The sequence below is a fragment of the Rhipicephalus sanguineus genome, chromosome 4, assembly GCF_013339695.2.
Source record: "Rhipicephalus sanguineus isolate Rsan-2018 chromosome 4, BIME_Rsan_1.4, whole genome shotgun sequence".
NCBI lineage: Eukaryota > Metazoa > Arthropoda > Arachnida > Ixodida > Ixodidae > Rhipicephalus > Rhipicephalus sanguineus.
In genome coordinates, this window is record NC_051179.1 from 129,485,509 (window position 1) to 129,512,393 (window position 26,885).

The 26,885-nt window shown below is 45.9% G+C and overlaps 1 protein-coding gene and 1 pseudogene; both read left to right on the plus strand.

The window, feature by feature from the left end:
• The window catches only part of LOC119390670 (gastrula zinc finger protein XlCGF8.2DB), an 807,836-nt gene that overhangs the window by 665,000 nt on the left and 115,951 nt on the right, over nt 1-26,885 (plus strand).
• On the plus strand, nt 10,675-25,811 carry LOC125758197 (uncharacterized; annotated as a pseudogene).

The following is a 26,885-nucleotide window of genomic DNA, read 5'->3' on the forward strand; positions in this document are numbered from 1 at the left end:
GTCTCGACGGATAAACGCGCGAAACGTCTACGCCCGTCTACCTTTTGTTTTCTTGTCTTTTTTTTCTGTTTAGTTGTGTCAGTGCCATGACACTTGGCTTGACACTTAGCCACTGTCCTGTGCCGCGTACTCCAATTCATGCGGCGTCTTTGCACACACTCTCATGCCACTGTAGTGTCATTATTGAAGTTTCTCTTGCGTGGTGCTTCGTTACGAAGTCTGAAGAATGCAAGCATGGGGGGTTGCTTTGCGTCTAGTGCCTTTCACACACCGCTGATTTGAAGGATCTCGTGTATGTAAGTCCGACTTAAATGCAATGAAATTGACTTATATGCAAATAAGATTCTAACAGCTATTGCACCACCGATACCTTTGCTGGATCTAACAGAACAAGCATTCACCTAACAGGCGCTATCTTGGCGTAGGTCTCTTTTTCTTTTATTCAAAAAAATTTTAAGATCGTATTTGATTGCTAGCACAAGTTCTTTCTTAGCTGTGCTTCTTTTACATACCATGCATTACCCGTGTCTCTATATTGTTTCTTTTTTTCCGGTCTGCTTACTGCAATATGTCTAACATTCTGCCAAAGTAAGCTCTGTACTTTATTCTCTGCGTCATTAGTACTGCTGTTTACATACTTATATTCCAACGAGAAGGCGAGCTGGGCTAACTGGTACTGTTAGGTTAATGGGATGTTGAGAACGAATATGTAATAATCCGGTGCGCCTGGAGTAGACAGTAACAAATTTCTGCTTACTACTAAGTAAAACAGCGAAATTGAGTTCGCATTATCATAGCGTAAATTATTAGGAACCATCTTAAATATTTAGCAAAGGTTTCGAGAAACGTTGTTATACTAAATGCTCCGTTTTTCTCAAGCGTCCCAACGAGCCGTTCACGCTATAGGCACTGAAACTCATTGTGATAGCTATTAGGGTTTACCCGCAGCAGTGGTGTAGTGGTTATGGTGCTTGACTACTGACCGCTGGTCGCAGCGGCCGCGTTTTGATGGAGAAACAATGCTAGAGGCTCGTGTGCTTACATTTAGGTTTTATAACCACAGGTGGTCGAAATTTCCGGAGCCCTTCACTACAGCGTCTCTCATAATCATGTCGTGGATTTGGGACGTAAAACGCAACAATTATTATTACCTCTTGGAGGTGCCGCCTGTATCGTGTTTGCACACTTATTCGCAGTGTTTGATACGGAACCGCTTTGTAAATGCGAAGCATTTCTTAGCGAAACCAAGGCACTTTGAGCGTTTCTATCTATCTATCTATCTATCTCTCTATCTATCTATCTATCTATCTATCTATCTATCTACTATCTATCTATCTATCTATCTATCTATCTATCTATCTATCTATCTATCTATCTATCTATCTATCTATCTATCTATCTATCTATCTATCTATCTATCTATCTATCTATCTATCTATCTATCTATCTATCTATCTATCTATCTATCTATCTATCTATCTATCTATCTATCTATCTATCTATCTATATCTATCTATCTATCTATATCTAGGCGCCTACGTGTGGGTGCTCTCGAGAACACCTCCTCAGCTTGGACTTGACGAATATGACTCTCTGGTAATGACATGAATAACGCGAAGATCCTGTCGCGTACGACATAGGCGGAGACTTTTTCATTTTCCGGGGGGTGGGGGGCGCCGGGATCTTCGCTGCCGCCTTCTGTACTCATTCTCGAATTACCCTTTCTCATCCTTCTTCCTCTAATTTTCCTCCTCACCCTTTCCCATGTTTTGAAAAAACGCCGGGGTGCGCAGGTGATCGTACTTTTTCTTTCTGCCGATGAAACAGCAAACTGCCGCGAACACATTAACATTGCTGTAAGTTCACATCTGACATTCTTGTCGAGAAAACATTTATTTTCCAATAAATATAACAATGTATTTCCAAATGACACATGCAGAAGATGCAAAATAAGAAAAAAACTTCACTGCAAGTCACCTTGTGCAAATAATCGTTTGAACTTCACATGATTATTTGAACTTCAATATGTTACTCACATTGTCACACAGTCATGACCAATGAATTAAACACCAGTTAAAGGAGTACTGAGATAAAATTTGAAGGTGAGATAACTGTGGGATAGATTTGTGTCCACAAACACGCATCATCTACGAAATATCAACGGATAATGTAGCTTAGGGCATATTTAAGATCAATTTTAAAGCGCGTGTCGCGCCACTGCACGCGAACCGCGCTTTTGTTTTCGTGTAATCAACCAACCGCCACCTGCATCACGAGTGTGTGTTGGCTGGCACGATCCTTGCGATCGCTCTCTCCTAGCACACCTTTTCAACAGAAAGAGCGGCAGACTTGCGGGAGTACAGACTGACGTCCTCGCCTTGACAGTGCATTTTTGAAAGGACCACGCATATTTGAAACATCCCAGGGGGATTACATCAGCACCAGGGAGTCTTCGCTCAAAAGAGTTGTCCGCGCGGTGTCATGTGAACGCGGTTTTGTGAGTAGCAGCTACGTTCATGAAAGCCATTCTGGGTGCTGCCTCACTCATCGCGCTTTGAAACCGAAACTGCGTCTGGGCTCCGCAGAACCGTCTCTAAAAAATTAACCATTGCGCGGTCGAGCCCACGAGGGTTTGCAGCGGGGAAGTTGGTCGTTAGATACTTATTGCAACAGAAACAAACAAGATGTAAAATTTTGTATCAGTATCCTATAACTTATCGACGTAACTGAAAATTTTTTTATCCAGTTATCCAACACTGCGAACTTCGAGGGTCAAGCAGGGGCATACAAGGTATCGCGGAATACACAATACAGTAATGCGAGAAATTGTACATCGCTAGGCGCCGCAGAATGCACAAATACAAAAACTCAAAATATGGTACATCACTAATACATGTAATAAGAGGAACTTTAACCAAACAAAACGAATGAAGTTAGCAGCAGTAATGTATAATAAATAGAATATTATTAAGCGCATTAAACTGGACAGAGTAAGGGTGACTTGTGCGGCGATAAATTGCAATCGGATATATACAGTAAACAGGAAAACTAAATATTTGGCAGGTTGTGCACAAAGATTAGCCCCAATAAAAAGGTGTTCGGCGTACAGTCGTCGGGTTATGAAATCATCTGCAATGCGATTAAGGCTATTTGCGAGTGAGATCTTTATGGCCGTGCAGAAGTACCAGATGATTCAAGCGGGCCTGTCCCATGGTGGACCTTAAGTATGTTTTATGCGACGTAGACAGGAAAACGATCGGTCTGACGTGCACGATGTCACAGGAATGGTCAATGCAATTAACAAGCTTAGTCATTCTGGAAAGAGGGCTCTTAGCTCTTCGCCGCTAGCGCCTGAAAACAGTTCTACAGTATCTTGAAATCTGTTTATTGGTATATTGCGTTGCTTCGCAATATCAATGAGCATATCACGGTGAAGCTCAAGGCGTCTTGGGTCAAAATCTTTTCCATAAAACTCACAGAGGTATTTACTGTCTTCTCCATCTGTTAAAAAGCGCTCGATGTGAGCCATGTGCTGCCATGTCGAAAGCGGATACCTTTCGTCTAGCGAGGCGTGTACCGCATCCACTGCCTCGTAGAACCGTTGTCGATACATGTCTTGAAAACGACGGGTGTACGTGACCAGCGGATCCACTGTCAATATCGGCGAGGAATCTTTCTTTCTCTTGGCGTTGAAGCAGATGGTTCGTCAACGTCAAGCTCAGCTGCCTCTGCACATGTATTCTTCCAAAACGGAGCAAATCCTTCTCTTATGAATTCAAAACTGTCCCTAACAGATGTTATCATCTTCTCTGTTCGGTCGAATGTCAGCGTTGTTTCTGCAATGCCGGTATTTACCGTTTCCAAAACGAGAGAGAATACAAGAAGAAGCAATTTCAGCATGAAATAAGTGTCGAATTTAGACAACACTTTAAAAAATCCACTCGCTTTCGCACCAGCGTCATTCCGCTCATCATGTGCCAGGTCGCTGAAAATGCCATCAGCTCTTTATAATTAAGAAGGACCGAGCGGAGAGAAGCACCCCTGAGCGTCCATCTTGTGGGACAAAACTTTCTCAAATTCATAGCTCGTCTTCACTTGCAGCGCTTGAAAACGAACCGACACGCTTGGGAGAGGACGTTAGAAAGCTTATGAGCTCAGTTACCATGCTCAAGAAGTCACGACCGTTCACTTTGCGGCTCAAGTCTGCATCACAAGATTAAGGACATGCGCATACAGTGCACGTAACACTCGGGGCTCTTCCTCTTGCAGAGCGCTTGGAGCCCATGGTGCTGGCCCGCATGTTTGCTGCGCCGTCGTAACATTGCCCACGGCACAGACTATAGGCAGGTTAAAAACGGCAGAGTATGTCCTTGAGGATGGCGAAGAGTGTGGTTTGCTTTAGTGTCTGCTGCGTTATAAAACCACAAAAACTCCTGTGACTCGAGTTTATCTGTAACAATCCTAAAGCAAATGGATACCTGCTCTTTCACAGATATATCCGTCGTCTGTCCATTATCACGGCATAATGCCCTGCTTGCCGGACTCGTTTGTCAGCGAGCAAAGAACATCGTGAGTCATCATTTCCAACAGTTCGTTAAAAATGTCATGGGGAAAGCCATTTGTACCAGATCGGCAAAGCCATGATTGTAGCTCGGGTATGTCATTGCACGTAGCCCAAGAGCTGCCTAAGTTGCTTTCTGCATCATCGTAATGGCCACGTACCGCTAGGCTTGAGATGCCAAATACTGCAGAGAGGATACAATGGCTAGCAGTGCCTTTCTAGCACTCTTCATTTCCTTTTGCTTGCCTTTACTGCAGCTAAAAGCAACATTCACACCCTTAGCGTGCGTTGCTAAAGCTGCGCGGTGGGAAACTGAGGCTTCGGGCTTTTAAATCTCCAGAGCTTTCTTCCAGTTGAAAAAGCCATTCTGTACAAAGGCAAGGCAAGAGTCCTGTCCCTCGATGTCTTAGGCAAAGGTACACTCATCGTGTAAGCAGCGCGGCAGGTCTCACAGGACACTTTGTTTATGAAGCATCGTAATGGAGCCATTTGTAAGTGAGCTTCACGGCTGGTGGTAATGTCGTCCCTTTTCACTTGAGTGCAAGAAGCTGAAGCATCAGCGGTCGTTTGCAGTCGCGTAGCTACCGGCATGCATGGAGTGCTAACAATACTTTCAGTCGACGAAACTTCGCATGTGGTGGTTCCACAGAGCGGTGATCTGGCGCCGTGACGAGCAGCTTGACCTCGCGTCGTCTTCGTCCGGAGCCTCCGCTTTCTTAGGACGTATTGTCCATTTTCCTGCCTTGAACAGCCTGAAAATAAGCGAAAGGCAATGATTCTATGTCTTATTGGGAGAACGATAGAGCAAAAAATGCTAAGTGTAGCCCTTGTTTTGATACCGCAATGGTAGCCGTTGCGGCATCCTGCATTGTGCTACGGTTTGCGGCATGCAGTGGCGTAATAGATGGCACGGCGCCCATGGCAAATATATTTTCGCGCCCCTCATCGGATTGGTAATGATAGTTATCGTTATTATTATTTATTATTATTATTATTATTATTATATTATGATTATTATTATTATTATTATTATGATGGATTATGCTGATGATGATGATCATCTATGGCAAGAAAACGCCATAGCCATTGGCGTTTTTTGCAAGCTATAAGCGCTTTCTTGATTTATTGTTCACACACTGGTAACTGGACTATAGCCGTCTTGCACATCCATGCATTCATATGATACACCAGAAGTCCACAAGGATAGAAAAAAAAGTGAGAGAAGAAATGGAACTCGCCTGCGTCCTGTTGTCGTCTCGCTTTACACGAAATATACGAAGTTCGTAAATTGCAACACCACACAAAAGAGAACGACGAAGTAGGCATGTAAACAGTTATGTAGTTTTTCGCTGAATTACCATGAAATGTATGGGTTCAAAATTATGTATTGTGTGCCAAATCGGCATTACTATGACTACATTCTTTATCAATGCTAATGATGCGTTGAAAAACTCGTTCGCCAACCCTGTTGTCTCCTCCTTGTTGCATATTATGCCTTTCGTGACGCCAGTGCTAATGTTGATCGTGAACAATGTTGTCAAGAAAAACGCGAATCTTTATATTTAAACACTTTATTTACATAATTGGTTATTATTAACACAATATCAAAAAGACTATGCACTAGGACACTCCGTAAAAACTAGAGCAGCACTTTTCTTGCTTTCGATGAAGCAAATGTTCTTAATAAGAGCAAAGTTCGTTTTTTCAGTTGTTTTCTTTCCACACTCAGTAAAGCAAGATCAGAAAGTCTGTCCTGGCCCATTGTGGCCCGCAAATAGGAAAGTATCCATTTCAGCTTGCTGAAGGACCTCTCACAGCCAGCGATGGAGACCGCTCGGTTAACATTATTTGAATAGCGACGCGAAGGTTGGGGAATACGCTATCATCTTCATACTCTACAATAAATTTCAGAAGTCTTCAGGTCTTGACATTTCTGGTCAACCCGCTGTGAAAGCAACAGTCGGCAATCTAAAATCTCCTCATAGAGGTCCTGCGCGTTAACGTCGGAACTGTAAAACCATCCAAAGGTGTAGCAATTTGTTTTTAGTTCGTTCTTGTCGTCGCTGTAGCACAGCTTGTTGTTGTCCAGGAGAAAGCCAAACTTGGCATCGGTGTCCTGCAGGCGAGTAAACCTCTCGTCTATTTCAGAATGAAGACGGCCGAGTGTGGACTTCATGACACTTTCTATTTCCTGCTTAGCCGTTAACGCTTCTCCTTTCGACTTTTCACCAGGCATCTGTTTTTTTCGTCGTGAACGCCTTTCAACATCGACATCACACGCCTCACAAAGACTAAGCCCTTCATCGAGTGACTCAGTGACCAGGGTTTCCCTTTCGTCATGAAAGTGATCTCTGAGGGCTTTCGTGTCTAAGGCAGCATCGTGAGAGTTCATTTTTGGATCTTGCAGCCTTTTTTGAACACGATCTATGCGAGCCAGTATCCTGTTCCAAAAGCCGAGTAAAATCAAAAAGTCATAACTTAACATCCGCTTGTGCAGCAGTGTGGCATCACTTCTCGTTTCGCTCGTTTCTTCGTCGTTATTTGCCATACCTTGAAGAACTTCAAGGATTCCCTCAAGGTATCTACCAACCGGTTTCACCGCTTCGACCCTTGCACTCCATCTGGTCTCCGACTCGGACTTGACAACAGGCACCACATTTTTTAGTTTCTCCCACCGCTGCGTGAGCGAGAAAAAAACACGTAAAGTGCTTCGATGGTCCCAAAAAAGGTCATCATCATGATGTCTTCTTTGGCAGCATGTACTCCGACCAAGTTGAGCGAATGATTGTCGCAGTTTACAAAGATTGCCAGTTGGTTTTTTTTCCGCTATTCTTTGACTGACACCACTTTTTGTCCAGCCATCACGGCAGCGTTGTCATAGCACTGTGACCGACAGTCCTGTAGGTCCATTTTGTCCTGTTCTAGCTTGCTTAGGATCACGTCAACGAAGCTCTCAGCATCTTTCTTCCTTACCTGGATAAAACCGAGGAAGGACTCCTCAACATTAACTGATTTCTTATCGAAGTCAACTTCCACGTATCGCACAACCTCTGACATTTGCTCACGGTGTGCCTGGTCGGGAGTCGTGTCGAACATAATGCCGTAATACTTGGCTTTACGGATTCTTTGCAGCAAGGACTCGCGAACTGTGGAAGCCATCATGTGGATGAATTCGTCTTGTACAAGAGGTGATAGGTACGATGTGGATCCGGGATGACTTTCAACGTATGTGAGGTGTTGCTTTATGACGGGGTCGAAAACAGCAATTAACTTCAAAAGACCAATGAAATTTCCGACATTGCTCTCGTGGCCTGTTTGAAGACTCTCTCGGTGCCCTCGCAATGCCAAGTTCTGTGTAGCAAGGAATTTTATGCAATGGGGGACTCTCTTCAGAATTTCACGCCACTTGTGCTTTTCTTTCTCCATCTGTGACTGAAGGTCGGCATCAATTGCTCCTGCGGCACTCATTAAATTTTCTTCATTTCTTTCCACTGTGTGAAACACATTCGGTGATTCTTTGCATTTTCATGAAGAGTAATTCTCTCGGGTGCCTTCCACTTAGTAAAATCCCCCTTCTAGCTCTAAATATGATAGCTGATCTGAGCGGGAAAAAAGGAGGCAACAAATGCAAAATGCTGCCTTTTTGGCGGGAGAGTAGGCTAGCCACGATCGGTTCACTTCTTCACCACGACCATCGCCTAACTTCTTCTTAAACTAACCCTTGGGTCATTGACCGTTTTTTGTTGGAAAGAAAGGTCCTTCCCGATTTTGGAAATACTTGACACCGAGTTAACTACTTCCGTTTTCAGAGCGTCAGACACAACTGCTTTCCAGTACCCGCGTCAATTTTAAGAGCCTAGGTCATGGTTCTGAACGAGCTCTGAAATAATAGGTTGAGGCTGTTTCGTGCAATCCAGTTCGCTTGGCTTCATAGCATCAGGTTGAACATGCCGAAGTCCAATGTCACTGTGCCGAAGGACCAATGCCGAAGTCCAATGTGCCGAACATGCCGAAGTCCAATGTGACAGGAATAGGTTGAAGTGGGGAGAGATAGAAGAGCAGCTGAGGCAGGAGGAATTGGTGGTATATGGGCTTGTAGAGACGCATTTTAGGGACATGTAGCAACCACCTTGCAATCCGGACTACGCCATGGGAATATTGAAATAGAACAGAAGGCAGCAGAAAGGGGGGTGGAATCGGGCATTTATTTCATAAGGGTGCAGGTTGGCAAAGGGTCAAGCAGGAGTGCAGGGAACATTTGTGGCTAAAGGGAAAGGTGGCAGGGCAGATGACGCTCCTTGGTTTTGTATACTTGTGGACAGGACCAAAAGCCAGAGAGGAAACCAAGAAATGGTGGAGTGCATAGCAAATGATATTGACGAACTAGGAAAAGAGTGCGAGATCATTATACTGGGAGATATGAACGCGCACATAGAGGATATGGATGGGTTATACTGACTCAACAGGCCAAAACGCTGATGGATATGTGTGAAAGGCCATGATTTAATCATTTGCAACAGTACTGAGAAGTGTGAAGGGCAGATAACATGGGAGGTAGGAGGGCTACAGTCAACGATAGATTACGCACTGATGTCACACAATGTATGATAGGCTAAGGGTAATGAACATAGATGAATATGGCTCCAGAAGCCTAGTAGTGATCACAAGCGTATCAAGCTGAGTTTGGAAGAGAAATGAAAATAGGAAGGGGGCAAGATGATCAACCACAGGGGAACTTTTATTCAGAAAGGCAATAGAAATAGCAACTAAACAAATTGAGAAAGTAATCACCGAGGATACTAAAACAGCGTGGACGTACACAAAACTAACTAGACTGAGCTATAGCTTGCTAAAGTACGAGCGAAGTCGACCGGGAAAAAGAGACAAACCCAAGAGCTGGTGGGACGAGGAAGTTAAGAGGGCCATAGTAAAACGTCAGGAAGCCTCCAAGAAACACAGATACGCTAAGCAGAGGGTGAACCGGAAGACGATGTCGAAAGAAAATGGGATAACTTCTTAAGCTGTAGAAGGGAGCATCCCATCTCATCAATGAAAAGATTAGAAGAAAGGGGGACCAGTGGGTGGCAGAAGTAAACAAGAAGGATAGAAAGGCAGCTGCAAAGTTCTGGAACCATCTCAACTCCCTGAGTAACAAGACAAGCCTGGAGGCTAGAGCAGAGGTTTATAACTACAGCTCAAGATGTCAGGCTAGAAGGGGATGAGGCAATGGAATATATAAGAACAATGATGACAGAAAAATTTAAAAAAAAACAGGAAGCGCCACATGCACCCTAACGGACAAGGATAGAGCAAGTAGCGCAGTGGCTCCACTTGGACAACGAGAGTGGGAAAGGGCAGAAAAGAGAGTTCCTAGTAGCACATCAACACCCACTGATGGCATCCCAATTATGCTCATAAATAAATTGGGTCCGAAGTCTAAGCAAACATTTAGAGAGGCAGCGAGCAAAACAATAGTGGATGGTGAAGTCCCCGATGGTGGAAACTAAGCAGGATGAGCATGATCTATAAAGGAAAGGGGGACAAAGCAGACATAAACAACTACCGCCCTCTAACAGTGACATCAGTGGTTTACAGGCTGGTGATGCAAATTATGAAGGAAAGACTGCAGGCATGGGTAGATGATGAGGGGGTGCTGGGGGAACTGCAAAACGGCTTCCGGAAACAAAGGAGGTTGGAGGACAATCTGTTCTCATTGACGCAGTGCATTGAAATTGCAGAAAAAGAACACAGACCCCTGTGGCTGGCATTTCTGGATATCAAGGGAGCCTACGATAGTGTGATTCAAGAGGACTTGTCGGAAATACTGGACACACTAGATGTGGAAGATGGAATAACTAATCTCTTAAAGGATATTTATAATGGTAACACGGTAGTTATAAAATGGGAAAAGCAGGTATCCAAGCCTATAGAGATACAACGAGGGCTTAGACAGGGGTGTCCCCTGTCACCCTTGTTATTTATGCTGTGCCTAAGAGGATTAGAAGCCAAATTAGAAGGGAGTGGACTTGGCTCCAGCCTCTCTTTTGTCAAGCAAGGAAAACGCATTGAACAGTCATTACCAGCATTGATGTATGCAGATATAGTATTAATGGCCGACATAAGGAAGATTTGCAGGGATTGATAGCCATCTGCGGTAATGAGGGAGATAGGTTAAATTTGAAGTTCAGTAAGGAAAAATCGGCAGTCATGATTTTTAATGATAACCAAGGCAGTGAGCATAGGATACAGGAGGTCACGCTGGAAATAGTGGATAAATACAAATATCTTGGCGTATGGACAAGCAACGGGGCTGAGTATCTAAGGGCGCACGAAAGATACGTGGCGACTAAAGGTAACAGGAATGCAGCAGTAATGAAAAATAGGGCACTGTGGAATTACAATAGGTATGATGTTGTGAGAGGAATATGGAAAGGGGTCATGGTTTCCGGTCTGACGTTCGGCAATGCGGTCTTGTGCATGAGATCAGAGGTTCAAGCAAGATTAGAAGTTAAGCAACGTGGCATAGGTAGGCTTGCTTTGGGAGCACACGGGAATACACCAAATCAGGGAGTACAAGGTGATATGGGATGGACATCATTTGAGGGCAGGGAGGCTAGCAGCAAGATAAAATTTGAGGAGCGATTGAGAGAAATGGGGGAGGAGCGTTGGGCTGGGAAAGTTTTCAGCTACTTGTACATGAGGAATGTCGATACAAAATGGAGGAAGCGGACCAGAAAATTGACAAGTAAATACTTAGAAAACGACAGAAGACCGAACCAAAGGGAACTATCGGTTAAGATTTTAAGAAGAAGGTGAAAGAAACTGAGAGGGACATGTGGAAACTGATGATGAGTATGAAATCAGCACTGGAGACCTACCGAACTTTCAAGCAGGAAATTGCGAAGGAAAAGATCTACTATAATTCTCGGGGTAGTTCTCTGCTGTTTGAGGCCAGGACGGGAGTATTGCGGACCAAGACGTACCGAGCCAAATACGAAGGAATAGACACGTTATGTAGTGCGTGTGGAGAGGAGGAGGAAACGGCTGAACACTTGATGGCGAAGAGTTGTCCAAAGCATTGGGGTTTAGGGACAGTGAAGGTAAAATAGACTTTAAGCGGGTAGAAATAACCAGGAGGAGGTTATCTGATTGGTGGCTACAATCAAGGCGCGAGTGAAAATTCCTTCACCTACATAGTGCTAGTATTTAACTGTAATACGGCTAGGTGGCGTGAGCCGCCGCCCGATCTAAAGGGTACAGCCTTATCCACCCATCCATCCATCCATCCATCCATCCATCCATCCATCCAGCGCTAATCTATCGTCTTTCGGCGACATTTGCAGCAAAGCACGCAGATACGCGGCCAATTTTTTAATTTCTGCATTTATTCCTTGATATTGGCTACCTCACACTGAATCTGTTTGAGGGTGCTGTTTCCTGATGCCCGCAGCAGTCTAGTCACGGGAGACGTCCGCCAAAGAGGGGAGGCCACTAAATCCCTATACTCGACCAACGCTAATGTCGGCGCTATCTACTCTCGCTCACTCCCTCTTGGCTACGCATCTCAACAACTTTTACTAAGGGATTCGTGCTGGGGCCGGGTAGGAAAAGAGGCAACGAGTTTTCCTTATTTACAAACAAATTATTTAATAGTACTCATAACTTGCCTACGCACATACTCTCAACACACAACACCCGCTACACAAAATCATAATACATGAATAAAACACTTGTGATACGCGACACAGGATACATACTCAAAATAACTGCTACAATGCAATGGCGCGAACAATCAAGGTTATAGAGTTAAAGAAAACATAGCGCAGAAACAGGACTCAGTAAAGGTAACACACGAGGACACACACAATGAAGTTATTAATTAATAAAACCGCGCAATGTCTCAATCCGCCGCCTCCCTTCCCGCAAAGTTCGTTAAAATAAAGGAGAGGAAGCTCGTCTTACGAAAGGTCCGTTGATGGAGGCCTCGGGGCTGGGCCGGCTGGCTGTGCGAGTCGGGGCTCGGGGTTAGTTGCCTAGGTCGCTGTCCAATTCGTCCGGGGCTCTTCAAATCTCTTTTCTTCTCATCGTCTCCTGTCTCGATCTCCTTTTTTCGCATTCCGTCTCGTTCCGTTTTCGATCGTGTTCGCGCGGCCGCTTTTCTTAGGCCCCAACTCCGCCTCTCCGTGACGCCCAACCAATTGTCACTATTTACACAACATTCTTCATTGTCAGTCGGCTTGTATCGGCCTGACGACCGCCCCTCCCTGGCATTTAACCAATGCCGTGCACTATTGATGCGACATATTTTCCTGTCGGTCAGTGCGTGTCAATCTCGACGACTGCCCCCGCAGCCTACACCAGTGGAAAACACCCTCTCCAGCAACGTAGAGCAAGCAAAAACGTAGAAGCTCCAAATTGAGAGAGTGGAACGGGCGAGCTGTCCGCTGTTGCGTGAATTATTGGCGACCAGGAATGCCAACGCTCGGACCAAGCGCGACGCGCAGTGTTTTGCGAGCGCCGCGTTGAAAAGCCCCTGGCCGCCCCCCGTCGCTCCAGTTTCCGGTGTTTCACGACCCGATGTCCAGGTCGGGTTTCGACGTCCCCACCCCAGTGTCGTCCGCGCAATTCTCCGCAGTCGCCGCTTCTTCTTCTTCTTGGAACGCCGCAGGCGGTCATCCACGGAGGACGCGATAATGAGCCCGGGAGCCGCGGAGGTTAACGGAATCGCGTGAAGGGGGCCGCCGAAAGGCGCTCCGCTGACACCCCCATGCCATAAAACTGTTAACTGAGGGGGCGCCCGGCACTTCGACGCTGTAGTGGCCTGCGCGCGAGAGAAGCCGTCACCCGATCCGGGTGTTTACGCGGTGGGCCCGCGGGGGACCGTCAACAGAATTCTTCCCCAAACTCTGCTCCGAAATGCCCCGAAAAGAAGGGGCTTCTCTTCGCCGAAGCTTGGGTTGAGGAAATGGATGTAAACATCTTCAGAGGCCTGGGGTTTAGTCTGGCGTTTCGGGAATGTCAGAACGTGGCATTTTTCAGATTTCGCGGGCTTTCTTTATCAACAGGAAATAATGCGACGTTGTTCAAAGTAGCAGAGTTAGATGTCATTTAAACATGCCCACATATGCCTCATTGACATTTTTATAATTATGGAGTTACAAAGCGCTTGTGTTGTCTAGTCTTTCTGTGCACTCGTCTTTTGCGCTGTTTCAATATGAACGCAAACCAACTAGCCCAACTCTCCCTTTTGCTGGAGTTACAAATATAATTATGACTCCTTAATTATCATTAACGAAAAATTAGTAGTGGCTGCTCCAGTGTACTAGGAAGTTGGAACAATGTGTACTAGGTTTGCTTCACGTAACGCCGTTCCTTTTTAGGAAGTCGTGCTGCGTGATAGCTGGGACACCCTTTATAATTTTTCCGAGAATAAAGCGCCTCTATGCACTCATCAGCTGGTGCTAGCGTAGTGGCAATACTCCGTGCGGAAAACAATAACGTACGTAAAAATACTCACAGTTGGGCAGGAGTTCTGTTGCGAAGACGTCCCTCGTCGTGGTGACAAGCTCTGGACGAGTGAGCAGCGGTTTGGACTCGGGGTTTGCAGGAATGGAGTCTTGCGTAGCGATTGGTTCTGGCCTGACGCTAGGATATCGTGTTCAATCCGGAGACGCAATACTCAATGCCTGTGGAGCTAAGAAATACCTCAATGCACTTAGCTAAATATTTAACATACGAATGTCTCCTCGACCGCTCTCGTTCGGTCGACTGACCCTCGTTTCTAGCTTCTATAGATCGACCCCCAAGTTGGCAAGAACACCAAACACTTTAATTTCATTACACAAAGACCACGCCTCCAAGAGCATGTGCCAATATAAGTAGGAGGGCCTATATACTAACACACTCAGGGCTCCTGATTGTCCATGTCAACAACAACCAAAAGTTCGTACACACAAACAATTACTTGATGCACACTCTCGCTCACAAACTCCCAGGTATTCCTCAAAAAACAAGCAGGCCTCCCGCCCCAGACTCGGTCCTCAAGCGGTGTCGTCACGAATCTGATTGCTCTCAGCGAATTATAAAGCGCCACCACACACCACGCGTGCAAATGGCCGCGGCTTTCGCGATTGCCGCGATGGATGTGTTTGTAGACTTTGAACCTCGCAGCGAATATCTCACCGTAAAAGCAGGATGGCATTTCAGTGAGTGTGCAATGACCCCCGTGCTCTTGCGGCGGTGGCAGCTCTTCCTGCGTACGAAGCCTGGCTCCAAACGACGGAAAGCGAAGCCTCGCTTTCATCGAAGGCATGCGAGGCGTCCAGTTGCCAAACGCTGTTTATGTACACACGTATTTCATTGTGCGTTTTTATTAATGGCGATTTCCTTTTGGAGAACTCGAGCAGAGGCGCCACGAAGTGAAGAGAGTCGCAGCGGACCAGTGAGAGCAGGGCCATGCAGGGCCACTCAATCCGCTCGTGGAATGCGGCATGCATCTGAAGATCAGGTGGGAGGGCGCCAGTGGGGAGAAATGTGCCATGTGATCAAAACCATAGAAGCCCCATAGTTCTCTGCGGCACAGCGGCAGAACACGCGTGAAATCCGACGCAGAATCGCTGCGAAGCTCGCTCGTGATTGCAGCGATGGATGCGATTTTGAACATCGCAGAGAAGCGCTCGCCACGGAAGCAAGATTGCATTTCAGCGAGTCTGAAAGGACCCCCGTGCTCTCGCGGCAAATCTTTCTGCGTACGATATGTCTGGCAGCAACCGACGGAAAGCGAAGCCATGCTTTTTGTCGACGGCGTGCGAGGCGTCCACTTGACGAATACTGTTTATGTACACGCGTATTAAAGGCGAAGCATTTGTTAGCGAACTTCTGCGACTTTGAGCGTATCTATCTATTATCTATCTATCTATCTATCTATCTATCTATCTATCTATCTATCTATCTATCTATCTATCTATCTATCTATCTATCTATCTATCTATCTATCTATCTATCTATCTATCTATCTATCTATCTATCTATCTATCTATCTATCTATTTTGTGCCCTCCAGGCCGTTTCGTTAATAGGATGTACACCAAAATTGGTATAGCGTAACATGACTGTATGACGAACATAAATGACAGGTCATAACATGAAAATCATGACATGCATGTCATGAACGACATGATTTACATGCCACAGTCTTGGTGCTCTGGCGACCGTTTCGCTAGCTTGGCATACACCAAAATTGGTATTGCGCGATATGACTGTGTGACGAACATAAATTACAGGAGTTAATATGAAAATCATGACACGCATGTCATGTACAGCATGACTTGCGTGCCACGCTCATGGTGCGCTCGCGGCCGTTTCGCTAACTTGATATGCACTAAAATTGGTATGGCGTGACGTGACTGTGTGAAGAACATAAATAACAGGTGGCAACATGCAAATCATGACATGCATGACATGTAGGGCATGATTTAGACGCCACGCTCATTGTGCGCTTACGGCCGTTTTCTCAACTGGATATATACCACAATTTGTATGGCGTGGCAGGAGTGCGTGACGAACATAAATAGCAGATCACGCATCGTATATATATACCAGAATATACGTTTCACTAGCATGGCATATACCAGATTGTACATGCATGCATTCATGACAAACTTGCGATATATAGTGAACTAGATGTCACGACATGAATGACTTCGATTGTCTCAATGACAAACAAGACGACGTATGCAGCTCTTTGCTGGCTGCTTCGCATTACATCGATTCCCACATTGTGTGGGATCTGCTGGTTTTTTCATTTTGAGTTTTATTAATGGCGATTTCCGTTTGGAGAACTGGAGCAAAGGCGGCGTGAAGTGAGGAGAGACCCGGCAGGGCCACGCAGGGCCACTCAATCCGCCCGTGGAATGCGGCACACATCCGAAGAGCAGGTGAGAGGGTGCCAGTGAAGGAGAAATGTGCCATGTGATCAAAACCATAGAAGCCCCATAGTTCTCTGCGGCATAGCATCAGAACACGCGTGAAATTCGACGCAGAATCGCTGCGAAGCGCGCTCGTATAAACGACGTCAACATCACCGGGGTCAGACTACACCTGGTCCCTGAATTATTACCACCCCACTCACAGGCAGAAGCAAAATAAAAACGAATGAGGGAGACATCACGATGAATAGCTCTCGACCGGACTGCGTCTGTTATCCCTACGAAAAGCTTGAAGGGACGTTAGCAAATATCATTCAGTTTTTCGTTATTTTCTCGCTTGTTTAAAGCTCAGTTCACAGTAAGAATGGCATGAATGTGATCGTAATACGACAATTTGTCATTACAGTTATACTTCCTGTATCTCTTTAGTGTTATTGTGCACGAGGCCCATCACTGGAGGCACGGGCACTGCAGTCGTTGTGAAGTGCTAAGTAGGAAAACTTGATGCCACCTTGCTTCACGGAACCTTGCTCTGACGACGGGAAGCCGGCAGCCGAAATGCGTTTTTTTTTTCTTTAGGGTTCCCGCTTTAATTAGGCTCATTTCACAGCTAGTTCATGTGCACTGGAATCTAGAAACAACAAGAGCTTGGAAAGCGTGACCAATGTTTTTGGCGGCATGCTGCTCTGGTGCTGTGCGCCACAATTAATGCATAAAGCGTGCGAGGGAGCAGGGTGTATTATCACATTTACGGTGCAAGTGTTTCCAGGAGAGAATACGCCAACACAAGAACGACGTCAGGAAGATGGAAGCGCAGCGCAGCGCTCTTGCAGAGCACCGTGATAAGCACGACCATAAAATCGACTTTGACGGCGATTCTGTTCTAGAAACAGAAATGAATCCGGGAAGAAGGCTCTTGCTCGAGTCTTGGCATATTCAGCACACACCTGGAAACGTGAACCGCTCGCTTAAACGTGAGAGAAAGGGAAAGCCGGTGCCGTGGTGAGAGAACAAGACGTGGCGATGCTTCCATGATCAACTCAGTCACCCTTTGAGGAAGGGACCGAATCGGTCCCGAAACGTCGGGCTTTCTTCAAACTGTGGCTGGAGCCATTTCAACTTCCACAATCTTAACAGAATCGGAACAATTCCAACTACTTCGCAAATCGCCTCGCACGTCCCCGGCGCACACTTTGCAAACACCTGTAAGTTTCCAGCAGGAATATTTTCCCACAAAACCTCTTGTTCCCAGACTTTTTCTCGCTCTAAGCGTGTTCACTCTCCACATTCCATGCGAAGGTGGGAAATCAGCCTCAAGGCTTTTAAAACATACTGCAGGAAAGCCAAGCCTCATTGTAAGTTCCCTCTTGCACAGAGAGAGAGAGAGAGAGAGAGGAGGGGGTAAACGAAAGGAAGGAAAGAGAAGGACATGTGTTAGTGCTGAATGGGAAAGTAGTTTTAGGAGGTTCAAACGGCTCCAGCCAAGTTTATAGAGAGCCCGACGTTTGTCAGCTTTGCTGAGACGCTTTGCTGAGACGATTCTGCACCTCACGATTACACTTCTGAACTACATATCAGGATCCACCTCTCTGTGCTCCGGTGGGGGCTACGCCCCCCCTGGGAAAGTTCGGGGGGGGCTCGAGCCCCCGAGCCCCCCCGTAGTCTCCGCCTATGTTCTATGGTAACCAGCATAAGCGTACCGCAGGGTTAACTATTGAGGGGTGGGGAGGGGGGCAATTCATCTTCACCGTAGCCATCCCCCCCCGGCCCCCTTTCGTTGATCGAGTCCGACGAGAGACAACAAGCTCCGCAATGAATGCGAAAATGAAAATGAAGCGATGACGACGGCGTGCCATTGGTCCGCTGCTTTTCGGGGGTGAAGGTCGGAAGTAAGTAGTTCTTTAAATACAACATCGGGGTTCCTCGGCCACCATTATCACAAAAAATAAAACAAAACAAAAAAAAACAAAAAACAGGTGAGGCCGTTAGCTGCTGATTCTGAAACTGAGAGCAAGGTCACGAATATTACATTTCTCGATTGTTCGGGAGCATGCATTCTGCGCAAGCACGATGTTAGTCGGTCAATAGAGAGAGAGAGAGAGAATAAATTTTAATGAAACAAAACAGTGTCGTGGATAACCACGGGCAGGGCCCCGCTTGTCACGGCAAAAGCGGCGAGATATGACAACGAAGAGCACCACACACTTAAACGGGACTGTCTACCGCTCGGAAGAATTTTTCTGATTGTGGTGAAAATAAAAAGGTCATTCGTCACATCGGCGGCAACGAGCATGCTTTTGCCCCATAAAAAAGGAATTACACCTGTTCATGCCTCCACTGACCAACGCCGCCGCGGCACAGAGGTTGTGCACGTTTCGCGTCTCAAACCCTTTCATCTGCGTTCCACAATGTAATTCGCGGCCAGGCTGGCCGCTTTCGTCAACGGGGGAAATTAGTGTAGGCATTAATCGGACATTCATCTTCCTCATCTGTAAATAACCATCATCAGTCATTGGCTCGGGCGTCTTCTTCGTCGGCGCCATCTTGCCTTTGGCGTAATAAAGCGTCGGCTGAACCGCTTTATTTCAATATTTAATTTGATGTTCAAAATCGTGAAAGAATGTCCGCTAGCGTCACCCAACAGCGATGTGGTCAATCTACTGGTAGGACAAGAAATCCTCGCAGGTAGACTCATTTTAATTGAAAACAAACATGTATAACTTGAAATCGTATTTTACGCACTTGGGGCAGCTTTCGGTTGCGTCAGAGAGTTTTTTTGCTTTTTATTTCTCACGCATCCAAAAAGGCGCCCGGTGACGCTGCTTGTGGCGCCGTCTTCGATTTAGTCTGCTTCAACTTGGCTTCAACTCATGCCCTATGCCATGCGGCCCTCTGCGTTAGTCGTACTGTGCCGCTGTATTGTTGTTAAGATGTCTGACATTTGCCCACCCTACATGTGCTGCGCTGTGAAGGCGTGCATTTATCGTCTCTTTTTGATGAATCTACTTGGCTTTGATTGCGGCAGCAGTGCTAAAATAAACGCATAGACTGCGATTACAGCAAAACAAATGTTCTGTAATCGTATAATAAGGCTTCATTTAACCGCTAGCGCGCTGAAAACGACTGTTACATTCAATACAATGGTGTTCAGCGAAAATAAAGTAATCCTACAAAAATCACATGTGCTTTCGGTTTAAATTTTTACCGGCTCTACAATCGTCATCGCGTCCACCAACCAGTGTTGTGGGCATGTTTCACGCCAATGGAAGAAGACCGAACGCAGATCGAAAAATTCTTTTTTCAAAATTTCTACTCACTTTCCAGAGAAACCGCTGCGAGGTTGGACACTTCAGACGGTACGCTTTCTACTGCGGTACAAAACAGAATAGCGATGAAGGACGGTAGACAGTAGACTGTCCGGTATTTGTGACCGACAACTGATTTTTCTCGACCCAGCTTTTTACGACGCGACAGGAAGCTCACCCTTCGTAGCGTTTGTAGCTGCAATGGTTTATCAGAAAAGCACGTAGTTATTTTATAAGCAGTATTTTTCGATCTGAAAGGCTCCAAACACGCATGGAGGCTTGCTCCAGCAACGCTGAGAATTGATAATGATGCCGCTAGCCCTTGTGAAAGCTGTCGTTGTTCTGCTTTCGCAGGAGTTACTGTAACTATGCTTAACCACCTTTATTTTGAGCTTCCCGGTACTTGTACTAGAGTGTACTAGATACACTCTACTTGTACAGCGTTGTGTGCGCCTGCGGCCAAGGTTGCCTGCGCCTGTGTCATGGATCGCTTGTCCCGGCATCGTTACTCTCTCGATACACGAGCCAAGCCAAGTAATCGAAAATGTAACGGTGCTTATGCACGGCCGCACCGAGAAGCAGCGCGCGTCATTTCTGAGACGAAGTGTAGGTAGCAAAACTATGTCGCTCCAAAATCTTAGCGACCTGGAAACTGCGTGCACGGTTGCATGAGCAGGCTGAAAAGTTGCTCAAGACGCGCTGACGAGCATGAGATCATTACGTCACGCGAAGGCAGCGCCACTTTAATGCATACTACTAACGCAGGCCTATATGTACATTATTATGGAGTAATACCAAGGTAAATGTAAATGGTAGCGAAGCTTCCATAGAAGCCCATACGTAAAGAAAATGGCTGCTCATCAGCTGCTCATGGGGCTTGGCGCCATCTGTGTGAGGAGGGAACACTTCCGGCGGAACAAAAAATAAAGCGGATGTGACGCAATATCCGGTAAAAAAGTGACGTCATTTTGTTGGCACTAGCGCGAAATTTGACCTCAAAATATTTTTCCTAGGCCCCTGATCACTAAGGACTCGCGCTACAGCGAGCCGACAAGCCCTTGGCGAATGCGCTTGAAGCCAACGCTAGCTAAACTAGTATCGACCCGTGAATAAACAGCCGTGTTTAAGTGTACCGTCGTGGAATTCGCCTTGGTTTTACCAGGAAACTTTATTCTCTGAGCTTTTATTCTGCGTTCGTGTGATCTTCCACAGCGTGAATAACGTAGGCAGCAGCGTACATCTCATATTTGCAGCGTTGCTTATTTGCTTCGCACATGCGCAGGGGACTTAAAGAGCGCATTGCATGCGTGCTTCAGTTCTAACGAGAAGAAATGACGCCTGGTCACGCCAAAATAATGATATTTCAGTTTTATTCAATGGTCACAATAAAGCAATTTAACACACCCTACACAATGAGCAACAAATGTCATAAGTACAAAAGGTGCGTACACTACGTGCACTATGTTTTGCCTTTTGTTCCGATAAATTAACCTTACGTGTAACGTATCAAGACATGCGAATTGTAGCGATCGTAGCGCGACAGATAACTTAGCGATCTGCTCACCGATAACCGGAAATATAGTAGGCACCGCATGTTCACGAAGGAAACCGGGCAGCAGGAATACTGATCCATGAAAATCCAGCAAGCACACTACTCCGAACCGTTGCCCCCGGTGTCTTATCTAGAAGAGAGGGCTCGCCAGGCGTACGCGTGTTGCTATTGCATCCTTGGAACACCACATCGTTTCCGCTAGTACCGAGGAAAGCGTTCGGCGTGAAATGTTAGCCGCCTCGTGCCGTCCGTTGAACACCGTAGCCAACACGTTCACCAATGATGAAACGCACATCGCAACTTCGCGCACACAAAAATCAAATTCTCACCACAATAATTCACAGCACGCATGCAAGTGCGAAACACCAGCACACCTGAGGGGGTGTGTCGCCGCAGGACGAACTTTACGCGCGCCTTTCCGAACACTATATACTCGCCGACAACTTTTCTTGGCATTGAAGCGAAGGCTACAGAGCCACAATGCACGTATCCTACCGCTAATGAATGTAGTCCCACAATTGCGTCCGTATTTTCTGCGTGAGATATATAAAATGCTCCTTCATTTTCTACATGTAGCTTTTTGTGACGGAACGCAGCGCACACAAGCGAGATATCTGCATTTCTTTTAATTTACACGTTGTCACTTCGCGTTTTTGCATGCGTGAAAAAGTCGCGCCTTTTACCCGTACCTTAGACGCTAAGCAGCGTTTGCGTCGAAGTGCAACGCTAGCCATCACACTCCACGGCGTTACGAGACGCGCGCCAAACCGGACTACTTCGCGTAGCAGTACATGTGCAGACGCTCCGCCCCCGTAGCTTTCCCTTCAGTGCCAAGAAAAGTTGTCGGCGAGTATACAAGGACTGCGTCGCAGAGCAATGGCATGTGTCATTCTTTAGAGGGCGCTAATAAGAAGATTTTTGATAATGCATATACATTTTCATGAATTCTTTGTACACTGGATCTAAATAAATGTTATTCTGAAATAAATCTCGGTCATAAAATATAAATATTATTTTGTTGTTGAATGAAATTAGGTTTTTTGTTATTAGTGTTTGTTCCCACCACACCTAGTCGCGCTTCAATCGCTACTCCCATAACTCCCCATGCTGATGTCGCTGACAATAGGATCTGAACCGCTTTTCGCCCGAAGCTTCGCGACCTATTTGGATAGACCTTGGTAATACCTTTTAATATAAAGAAACGAACAATATTTGAATACTAACAAACAAATCGTCAACCGCGTACAGCAATCAACGGTCACGTGGCCGTCTTCGTCGGATTAAAGTCCGTAGATTTTTCCCTATTAGAAAAGCAGGGAGAAGTCTAGGGACTTTACATCAGATCATTCATGTTCTTGCCGCCAGAGGCGCCACAGGTCATTTTTATATTATATTAGGATAATTATATTAGGAGATATGAATGCGCACATAGAAGATATGGATGGATATACTGACCCAACAGGCTGAATGCTGATGGATATGTGTGAAAGGCATGATTTAATCATTTGCAACAGTACCGAGAAGTGCGAAGGGCAGATAACATGGGAGGTGGGAAGGCTGCAGTCGACGATAGATTACGCACTGATGTCACATAGGATGTATGATAGGCTAAGGGTGATGAACATAGATGAATAAGGTTCCAGAGGCTTGGGTAGTGAACACAAACAAACATATCAAGCTGAGTTTTGGAAGAGAAATGAAAATAGGAAGGAGGCAATATGAGCAACTACAGGGCAATATTTATTCAGAAAGGCAAATAGAACTAGCAACTAAAGAGATTGAGAAAGTAATCACCGAGGATACTAAAACAGTGTGGACGTACACAAATCTAACTAGGCTGTTTGAGTTGGAGCTTGCTAAGGTACGAGCCAAATCAACCGGGAAAAGGAGACACAAACCCAAGAGCTGGTGGGATGAGGAAGTTAAGAGAGCCATAGTAAGACGTCAGGAAGCCTCCAGAGAACACAGGCATGCTAAACAGAGGGGTGAACCGGAAGATGACGTCGAAAGAAAATGGGGTAACTTTTTGAGCTGCAGAAGGGAAGCTTCCAATCTGAGCAGTGAAAAGATTAGAAGAAAGGGGGCCCAATGGATGGCGGAAGTAAACAAAAAGGATAGAAAGGCAGCTGCAAAGTTTTGGAACCATCTCAATTCTCTGAGTAATAAGACAAGCATGGAACAGAGGTTTATAACTACAGTTCAAGGGGTTAGGCTAGAAGGGGATGAGGGAATGGAATTTATAAGAACAATGGCGACAGAAAAATTTAAACAACAAGGAAGCGATGCATGCACCCTAACGGATGAGGATAGACCAATTAGCGCAGTGGCTCCACTGGGACAACGAGAGTGGGAAAGGGCAGAGAAGAGGCCTGGTTCCTAATAGCACTTCAACAGGCCCTGACGGCATCCCAATTATGCTAATAAAGAAATTAGGTCCAAACTCTAAGCAAACATTAAGAGAAGCAGCGAGCAAAGGAATAATGGATGGCTAAGCCCCCCATGGGTGGAAACTAAGCCGGATGAGCATGATATATAAATGAAAGGGGGACAAAGCTGATATAAACAACTACCGTCCTATAACAGTGACATCAGTAGTTTACAGGCTGGTGATGCAGATCGTAATTAAAGGAAAGACTACAGACATGGGTGGAGAATGAGGGGGTGCTGGGGGAACACAAAATGGGTTCCGTAAACGAAGGAGGTTGGAGGATAACCTGTTCTCATTGACGAAGTGTATTGAAATAGCGGAAAAAGAACACAGGCCCGCCCCCTGTGCCTGGCATTTCTAGATATCAAGGGAGCTTATTACGATAGTGTGATTCAAGAAGACTTGTGGGGAATACTGGACACACTTGATGTGGAAGATGGAATAACTAATCTTTTAAAGGACATCTATAAAAGTAACTGGGTAGTTATAAAATGGGAAAAACAGGTATCCGAACCTATATAGATACAACGCGGGCTTCGACAGGGGTGTCCCTTGTCACCTCTGTTATTTATGCTGTATCTACAAGGATTAGAAGCTAAATTAGAGGGTAGTAGACTCGGCTTCAGCCTCTCTTTTGCCAAGCAAGGAAAACACGTTGAACAGTCATTACCGGCATTGATGTATGCAGATGATATAGTATTAATGGCCGACAACAAGGAAGATCTGCAGAGATTGATAGACATCTGCGGTAATGAAGGAGATAGGTTAAATTCGAAGTTCAGTAGGGAAAAATCGGCAATCATGATTCTTAATGATAATGAAAGCAGTGAGCATAAGATACAGGAAGTCACGCTGGAGATAGTGGATAAATACAAATATCTGGGCGTATGGATAAACAACGGGGCTGAGTACCTAAGGGAGCACGAAATATACGTAATGACTAAGGGCAACGGGAATGCAGCTGTAATGAAAAATAGGGCACTGTGGAACTACAATAGGTATGACGTTGTGAGAGGGATTTGGAAGGGGGTAATGGTCCCAGGTTTGACGTTTGGTAATGCGGTCTTGTGCACATAGGCGTGCGCAGAGGGGGGGCAGGGGGGGCAGCGGCCCCCCCTAATCATCTGAGAGGGGGGGGCGCAAAATCTGCGCCGTGCATTGACCCTTCTAGTCACCTAAGAGGGGGGGGGGGCAAAATATGCCCCATACATGGACTTTTTAGGGTGGGGGGGCGCTGCGATGAACCTTCGCCCCCCCCCCCCTAATGAGGAACCCTGCGCACGCCTATGCTTGTGCATGAGGTCAGAGGTTCAAGCAAGATTGGAAAGTAAACAACGTGGCATAGGTAGGCTTGCTTTGGGAGCACACGGGAATGCCCCAAATCAGGGGGTACAGGGTGACATGGGATGGACATCGTTCGAGGGCGGGGAAGCTAGCAGCAAGATAGAATTTGAGGAGCGATTGAGAAAAATGGGAGAGGAGCGTTAGGCTAGGAAAGTTTTCAGCTACTTGTACATGATTTGTTGATACTAAATGGAGGAAACGAACTCGAAAATTGTGAAGCAAGTATTTAGACAACAGCAGAATACCAAGACAAAAGGAAACATCGGTTAAGAAGAAGGTGAAGGAAACAGAGAGGGACATGTGGAAAATGGGGATGCTTACGAAATCATCACTGGAGACTTACCGAACTTTCAAGCAGGAAATTGCAAAAGAAAAGATCTACGATAATTCTCGGGGTAGTTCTCTGCTGTTTGAGGCCAGGACGGGCGTATTGCGGACCAAGATGTACCGAGCCAAACACGAAGGCACAGACATGTTAATGTAGTGCGTGTGGAGAGGAGGAAACGGCTGAACATTCGATAATGTTCTGTAAAGGGCTTCACCCTACAGTCCAAGATAATGGCGCGAAATTTTTCAAAGCATTGGGGTTTAGGGACAGTGAAGGCAAAATATACTTTAAACGAGTAGAAATAACCAGGAGGAGGCTAACCGATTGGTGGATACAATCAAGGCACGAGTGAAATGCAATCCTTCAAGACATCATGATAGTACTTAACTTTATGGCTAGGTGGCGTGAGCCGCCGCCCGGTCTAAATGGCACAGCCGTATACATCCATCCATCCATCCATCCATCCATCCATCCATCCATCCAACCATCCATCGCGACTTTCAATTAAGAAATAAAAATATAAATCCATCTCTCACGAAAAAAACAGGGTTGGTTTGAGTCAGTGCAACGGACAATCTTTACATCAGTGGAGTCAACTCATTTCATATTCTGGGCAGTTGTCGGTCCCTTAAGCATATTTCTACGGCTTTCAACAATGCTTCTTTAGTGTTATGTCCTACTTCGTTAATGAGGCTAACGGGAACCCCGTTACCGTTCCGTGATTAGACAGTCTCACCGGTAAACTTTCCGTTTCGCTAAAGAAAAAAATGGGCACCATAAAAATTGGTTGTTCGTTCCTCTGTAGGGAGTGGTCGCAACGCGGATGCTACGAGCGTCCCCTTCATAACGGGGCGGTGACATGTCTGCCACCAGGCTCGAAGGAAAAAAAAAAATTCCTTGTTTCATGTTGGCCTATAATACCTTATCTACACTGATTAAATCTATGTTATTATACCAAAAAAATATAAATTTTTATGCTACGTAATGCTGCGGCAACGCCTCCTACCGGAGCAGCTGGCCGGAGTCGCCACTGACGCTGACGTATTGGCCGCGAGATCGACCTGTAGGTGGCAGCACCGTGGCCGCGTTAGTGTGGAGAGGCCAACGGCGGCGCGTATACAAACGCACACAGCGGCGCTTCGTTGTGAGCGGTTTGAGCCGATTGTCGGCGAATAAAATGCGTGGATTACAGCTTACTAGTAATATATACGCTCTTCATTGTTGAATCGATGCACAAAGATGATCCAACGTTACTATTACTAGTACGAGAAGCGCAATCTGCAGATGAAAGGGATGCTCGCCCTAGATGACAGTCTGCGCTTACGCACTATATGGCGTTTTCGGTTGTTTTCTCTGTACGTGTTTAGCCTGTGTTCTGTGTACTACGCACTGCTGTAGTATGACTGAACTACTTAAGTGTTTACTTCTTGTTCATTTGTAT